The sequence below is a fragment of the Tamandua tetradactyla genome, chromosome X (assembly GCF_023851605.1).
Source record: "Tamandua tetradactyla isolate mTamTet1 chromosome X, mTamTet1.pri, whole genome shotgun sequence".
Classification (NCBI taxonomy): Eukaryota; Metazoa; Chordata; class Mammalia; order Pilosa; family Myrmecophagidae; genus Tamandua; species Tamandua tetradactyla.
Window position 1 is genome coordinate 34,316,219 of NC_135353.1, and position 8,045 is coordinate 34,324,263.

Consider the following 8,045-nt stretch of genomic DNA (forward strand, 5'->3'; position numbering starts at 1 on the left):
ATTTTAAAAAGTTCAAAAGCACTGACAAAGCGTTCAGCTGTGCCCCAGGGGCAGCACATGACAATTCATTCCAGTGAAGTGCTACATTCACAGAAATGCTATTCATCCCAGAACTCTACCCTAGAAGGTGCAGTTATAGTTTGGCTGGGAAAAACTGAAGTACTATATTTTGCTTTATAGGATGAAACAGCAAAGTAGCCCTGTTTGGGGGGAGTTGTTTAGGTCCTCTCTTAAACTACAGCATCATGGATGGTAGTAGCATATAAAATGTTTGCTCTCTTCATGAACCTCTATCTCTCAGGTTTTAAATTCATTTAATTTTTTTCTTATGGCAGCCTTGTCAGCAGGGGTCAGTTTGGTCTAGGGTTTGTTGGCTCACTGGTCATAATCTTGAGCATCTGTTACCTCAACATGTTCACTGAACCTCAGAATCAGCTACAGTGGGCCTTTGACTGAGGTTTCTCATGAGCCAATGTTTAATCTCTCATTTTTCTGCCTGATGTTCAGCTTCATTTTTAGGCTGCAGTCTATTTTATTGTTCCAGTTCTTCTGGTGTTGGTCTTTGACTAAGTCGCTGGATCAGTGTATTTCCAATCTGGTGCTGTATTTCATTCCACTTCTCCTCACTTTTTCGGGACCAAGAATTCAGATTCAGTTCTGGATCACTGGGTCTGTGGTTCAGCTTCATTGCCAACATGTCTTTACTCTTCACTTTGTTGGCCAGAACATTTTTTTTGGCTTTCATCTTCATCCTCTTCATCTCGGTACCGAATAGGACCCTCTGAATCAGAGTCACGCTCCTCATCTGCTTCCTCCTGCTAAACTGTGGAAGTTTAGTGATAACTGAGGTGGATGCCAAGGCTTCACTGAATGCACATGGGCAGATTTGTTCCTCTTCATCTTCATCATCTGGAACTTTCAGTATTTCAATAGTGATGGGAAGTGCCCTAGTTTGACTCAGGGTACTGCTGTCCTCAGAAAAGTTGTCACTGTTCTCAAAAAGCAGTAAATGAGCTCTATGAGAGCCCTCCAAGGGAGGAGTCATGGGCAGTGGGCTGCTCAGGCCTGTTGGATTCAAATATGCAGTGAGAGTGGGGGCAACATAGAGGGTACATGGGGGTCCCCAAAGTTCTGCCCCAATATCCTCTGGGTACTTCCTTTACCTGGTCTTCCTGCTAAGGGACCTCCTAGGGTAGGCCTAAGGAAAGAGGAAACACAATTTCTGGCACAACTTGAAAAGTCTTAGTGGGGATTGGAGGGAATTGTGGGGGCTCTGGAGGTATATGAATAATCAGTAGGGACGATGAAGTGGGAGATGGGATTGTCAGCAGAGGTATAGAGCCCACAAAGCATGTACTCTTCTCTCTTTGATCACTTGGTGCTTTTGAGGTGGCAGCAGTAGGCAGACTCCGAGGTGGATATCAAGGTTGATGGACTGCTTCTCTTAGATGATAAACATGGGGATGGTTTTGATAACAATATACCAGTTTATTGCTTGTGACAGTTCAGCAATGACAGAGTTGCTTTTTCTGTAAGTTGAATTGGTGGGGGAGGGATAGGAGACTGCTTGGCAAGGAATGTATGGGTTAGGCTTGGGGTAGCAGTAGTTGTTAGCACTGGCAGAAGCAGCAGGCAGAGTTCTGGGTGCTAGGGAATGGCTGATAGAGGAACTAACAGCCTTTCCTAGGTTCATGGCAGTTGTGATGTCAGCAGGTGCTGTAGTGGTGGAGAGGACAGAGGTGAAGGAGATGAACCTTGCAGTCCTACTAGAGGAAATGGCATCCTTTGCTTGCTCTTTGTCTGCATCATGAGAAGAGGACAAGGGTCTTTTGGAGGGAAATAAAAGCTGTGTGGCTGCATTCTCAGAAAAATACTCTGTTTCAAAATTAGGCTGACTTCCAGTTGAGCCTAGTCCCTTTTTTCTTCCTCTTCTGGAGCAGGTTTCCTAAGATGTGCTATTCTTTTTGGCTTTTCTTCCACATGGACTGCACTAGAAGATCTGGCAACCCAAATATGAGTGGTATGGCCATTCTTCAACATGGAATGGCTCACCTTCCCTCGACTCCCACCACCTTCTGAGGTTTCTTTGAATTTACCACTATTTTTATTTTCTCTGCCACTTTCAGCATTTGAAGATCTTGCCAAAGCCTGAAAACTTCTTCTTTTTGGTGAGAGGAGTCATGTCATTTGCTGTGGTGGTTTGAAAGGATTATGCACCCTAGAAAAGCCATGTTTTAATCCTGATTCCATCTCATGGAGGCAGCCTTCTTTTAATCCCTGTTTAATAATGTAGGATGGATTCTTGATTAGATTATCTCCACAGAGATGTGACACACCCACCTTTGGGTATTAAACTCTGATTAGACGGAGATGTGACTCCATCCATTCCAGGTGGGTCTTGATTAGTTTACTGGAATCCTTTAAAAGAGCAAGCATTTTGGAAAGGGCTTGAGATTCCAAGAGAGTAGAGCCACAGCAGAGCAACAAGAACCATGAGAGCCCATGTAGCCAGAGATCTTTGGAGATGAAGGAAAATGTCCCTGGGGGAGCTTCATGAAACAAGAAGCCTAGACAGAAAGTGAGCAGACATCACCATGTTTGTCATGTGACTTTCCAGTTAAGAGAGAAGCCCTGAAATTCATCAGTCTTTCTTGAGTGAAGGTAACATGTTGTTGGTGCCTTAATTTGGACATTTTTATAGACTTACTTTAATTGGAGTATTTTCATGGTGTTAGGATGTGAACTAGCAACTTAATAAATTCCCCTTTTTAAAAGTCATTCTGTTATGGTATATTGCATTCTGGCAGCTAGCAAACTAGAACACCTGCTTCCACACTGTCCATAACCATGACTGGGTCTGCAGTGGGCTGCCCTGCTTCGTCAAATGGATCTTCTATGCCACAGTTAACCAGTTTAGGGAGGTGGTGTATAGTTTCTGCCTCCTTAGCACTGCCTCCTCAGCCTCCACAGGAACTTCACCCAGAAATCCTGGCTCACTGGCTGTCAAGTTGCAGCCAGAGCCTTCAGCTCCTAGAAGTGGGGGGCACCATTGCCTTTTTTACTCCATGCTTTCTGATGGGAAATCAACACATAATCTTACTGGGATTCTCTTCTACTTAACTCATTCATTTTCTCTTGAAGCATTCAGAGCTCTCTGCTTTTTCTTGACATTTGACAGTTTGGTTACTATGTGTCTGGGTGTGGTTGTCTTTGAGTTTATCCTGTTCTGGTTTCATTAGGTGTATTAGCCAGGGTTCTCTAGAAAAACAGAACCAACAGAGATATCTGTAAATATGACATTTATAAAAGTGTCTCATGCAACCATGGGGATGTAAGAGTCCAAAATCTGTAGGGCAGGCCACAAGCTGGCAGCTCCAATGTAGGTCCCCAATGAACTCCCAGAAGGGGCTTACTCACTGAAGCAGAAAAGAGAGAGTCTCTTCTGAATTCTCCTTAAAAGCCTTCAGGTGATTAGATTAAGTATCCCTCATACCAGAAGACACTCCCTTTAGCCAACTGCAGATGTAACCAGCCGTGGATGCAACCTTTGTGCTCATGATTTAAGTCTGTTAAATGTCCTTACAGCAACAGATAGGCCACCTTGACCAGACAATTGGCCACCATCACCTGACCAAATTGACACATGAACCTAACTATCACAGTGGGCTTCTTGAATGTATCTATTAATGTCTTTCATTAAATTTGGGGAGTTTTCTGTGTTTATATCTTTGAATATTCCATCTGCTTCTTTTTATCTTTCTGGAACTCCCATAATGCATATATTGGTAAGCTTGATGGTGTTCCACATGTCTGTTAGGCTCTGTGCACTTTTTTTTTTTTTTTTACTTTTTGCTCTTCAGCCCGCATCATTTCGATTGTCTTGTCTTCAACATCAATGATTCTTTCTTCTGGCATCTGCATCTACTGTTGAACCCTCTAGGGGATTTTTCATTTCAGTTATTGTGTTCTTCAACTCCAGTATTTTTTCTTGCTTCCTATCAGGACTCTCAAAGAGATTCCTGTATTGTTCCTTCATTGTTTTACTCATATTCTTTATCTGTTTCTCTATGTTTTCCTTTATCCCCCTGAGCATATTGAGGATATTAAAAAAAGAAATCTGTCCTGTAAGTCCAAAGTCTGGTCCTCTTTATTGATGGTTTCTGGATTTTTATCTTTTTCCTTAGTATGTGCCACCATTTCCAGTTCCTTTGTTTGTCTTATAAATCTTTTGCTGCACACTGTACATTTCAATATTTTAACGTGTTAACTCTGGGATTTATTCCCTTATCTCTCTGTTTATTAAGTTTCTATGCATGTAGTGATAATGAGAGAGATTTTCTTGAATGCCAGGACCTAATCAAAACAACACATCAAAGCAAAAAGCATCTTTCACTGTCTTTGCAAATTGGCTCTGCTTTTGTTGGTCCTCTCCTTCAGAGTTTAACCCTTCTATGAAGAAGATCAGCCTGAGGCAGATGTGAAAGGCAGGATCCTCTCTGTCTTATTTGAACCTGTGTGGAGCCTTGGAGCCTGCTTTTCCTTTGCTTGTGCTTGCTACTGGCCTTACTCCATCAACAGTTCTCAGGATTCAAGTGACTGTCTCCTCAACTCCCTTTGAAATATAATTTCACCTCCTCTTGGGTGCCCTCTTTTATGACTTTGTGTTAATCCTTTGCCTCAAGCTACTTCAGCTGAATTGTTTCTCACACTGGGCCTGCTCTCTGCAAGCTGCTTCTCTTCCCTCAGGACAAACTGTGGACAAATTCAGAGGTTTAGTCCCTCAGACTTCCACATGATAGATTAGCAGTGACACACATGTACCCTTAGTATGCACACAGGGGCCACTCTGCTCCCTCTGGAACAGCATCAGGGACCCACAATGGGAACATAAGTTGGCTGTACCACACATTGTAGAGGGGGTGGGGAGAAGCCAGCAATGGTGCCAGGAGTTTCTTCTTTGGCTTCTGAAACTGCATTTTCTTAATTCAGCACTTACCCAGTGAATGTAATCCATAACCTGTTTTCTGTAGTTCTGAGGGAGGTTACTGTCTTTAAAATTCCTCTGCTGCCTTTGCCCAAGGGGTGTTGGAACAATGGCTGACCACAGAGCTGACTTCCAACATCTGAAGTAGCTGATCAGAAACTGTGGTGGCAATCAGACCAACACCCCCAGTGTTCGGAGGACTAGGCCGTGCACAAGCAAGCTGCACTGGGAGCTTGAGCTTCAGTACCCACTGCTGCCCACCACAATGCTGGGAATGGGGGGAATTGGGATTGTAGCCACTACAGGGAGTATGAACTCACTGGCATTTACTGCATTTCAACAGCATCTTCCTCTCGAGTTTCAAAATAGTTGATCTTCAGCATCTTCATCCAAATCTTCAAAATAGCAGATCCAGGGAGTTGCTGCCAGTTCAATAGTTGTTTTGGTGGAGATACTGAATCCTAGAGCTTCCTTCTTTGTCATCTTCCCACAGTCCTCCTCTCCCTTAATTTTCTTATTTTTTTTTAAAAATTGTGAAATGTAACATATATACATAAAAGCAATATATTTCCAAGTATATTTTAACAAATAGTTATAGAATAAATTTAAAGTTTAGTATGGGTTACAGTTCCATGATTTTTCACTTTTTCTTCTAGCTGCTCAAAGACACTGGAAACCAACAGATATATCAATATAATGATCAGCAGTCATATTCATTTATCAAATCCTATCTTCTCTGTTATACTCCTCCCTCTCTTTAAATAACATGCATACATAAAAGCAACAAATTTCAAAGCACGTTGCAACAATGAGTTGTTTCAGAGTTTGGTACGGGTTACAATTCCAGAATTTTAGGTTTTTATTTCTAGCTGCTCTAAGGTACTGGAGGCTAAAAGCTGTATCAGCGCAATGATGCAGCACTCATACTCATTTGTTAAATCTGACCTTCTTTGTATAACTTCACCATCACCTTTGATCTTTCTCCCACTCTTTAAGGGTATGTGGGCTATGCTCATTCTAACATTTTCATGTTGGAAAGGGCTATTGATAATATGGGATGGGGGATGGAACCTATTGATATTCTGGAAAGGCTGGCCCCTCTGCATTTCAGGACTTATCTGGTCCAGGGACCCATCTGGAGGTTGTAGGTTTCTGAAAAGTTACCCTAGTGCATGGAAACTTTGTAGACTCTTACATAATGCCTTAGGTGTTCTTTAGGATTGGCAGGAATGGTTTTGGTTGGGGTTTGGCAAATTATGATAGGTAGCAATGTTTAACTGAAGCCATAAGAGTGCACTCCATGTAGCCTCTCAACTCTGTTTGAACTCTCTCAGCCACTGAAACTTATTTATTACAATTCTTTTCTCCCTTTTGGTCAGGATGGAATTGTTGATCCCACATTGCCAGGGCCAGACTCATCCCTGGGAGTCATCTTCCCTGTTGCCAGGGAGACTTTCACACTTGGATGTCATGTCCCACTTGGTGGGAAGGCAATGCCTTTATACAGAGTTGGGCTTAGAGAGAGAGAGGCCACATCTGACCAACAAAAGAGGTTCTCCAGGAGTAACTCTTAGGCATACCTAAAGATAGGTTAAGCTTCTCCACTATATACATAAGCTTCACAAGAGCAAGCCTCAAGATCAAGGGCTTGGCCTATTGATTTGTGTGCCCCTAATGTTTGATACAGTATCAGGGGTTTCCCTAGTGGTAAAGTTTAAAAGTTCCATATTTTTTATCCCATCACTGCCTACTGCTTTTAAAGCTGCATTTTTTGATTGGCACTCACAATTATGACAACCCTTTAACTGTTTTCTAGAGTTTTGAAGAAGATGGTTCTGCCAGATTTTTCTAGTTGTCAAAGAGTCTTTGGGAGAATGGCTTGTAACATCTTCCACCATTGTCTTGGTCTCTATTGCCTCGTTAATTGTCCTCTATACTAATTGGTTATCCTACTGTATTATGGCATATAAACTTTACAGAACCCTGGTGATACTAGGCATTTTTCATCTCTTAGCCTAGTGACCTGATCATTTGTCCTTTTCTTAATATGTTGCTCTCCTACTTTGGAAACTCATATCTAGGCAACTGTAGTCACATCCAAGCTATATTATCGTATTGAATTTCAACCCTGTCTTCCTTATTGCCCCTAATAAATGTTTGGATAAAACATGATCTTCCTGTAATGTAGACATTAGACTTCATCCATATTTTGGACTACCTTATTATGTGGTCTATTTCTGAAGGTATCCATACATATATGAGAGGTTGATAGTGAGTAATACTAATGTCCAACTGTCTCTCCTCCATCATGAATTCAGCTTTGAACTAACATTGCCTTCAGAGACTACAGCCTATTTGTTATATCCAAGAAAGCCAAAATCTTTGCATAAGGTCCTATCTTTGCTAAAATATGTTGTATGTGACCTTCATCATCAATTGGGATGGATACCTTATTTAGAACTCTACCCCTCCATAATCAATTTTAAGTCTCCAAACACCATTTAATCTTTGTACTAGCCATATCAGAATGTTGTAGGTTGCAGAAATATGATAATTTACCTCTTTTTTTTTTTTTTTACTAAGATTACTGTTTTAGTCCTAGGCTGCTCAAAGCAAATACCATGAAATAGTTCAGCTTGAACAAAGGGAGTTTACTTGCTTATGGTTAGAGTCTCGGAAAATGTCCAAACCAAGGCATCATCAAGGTGATGTTTTCTCTCTGAAGACTGTGGCATTCTGGGGCTGATCTCCACATTTTTGGCTCCTCTGTCACATAGCAAGGCACGTGGTAGTGACTGCTAATATTTCCTTTCTCTTCCAGGTTTCAGTAATTTCTGCTTCTTGCTTCTGTGGCTTTCTCTCTCTCTGTCTGCATTTCATTCTGTTATAAAGGACTCCAGGAATAGGATTAAGACCAATCATGGCCACATCCTAACAGAAGTCGCCTCATTGAAAGGTCCTACTTATAAGAAGTTCACACCTGCAAGAATGGATTAACTTTAAGAACATGTTTTTCAGGGCTACATACAGCTTCAAACCAGCATGAGTACCATGGTATTTT

The 8,045-nt window shown here is 41.7% G+C and overlaps 1 pseudogene; it reads right to left on the reverse strand.

Moving 5' to 3' along the window:
* Nucleotides 1-243: 243 nt before the first annotated feature.
* Nucleotides 244-3,557, reverse strand: LOC143671770 (phosphatase and actin regulator 4 pseudogene; annotated as a pseudogene).
* Nucleotides 3,558-8,045: the final 4,488 nt, after the last annotated feature.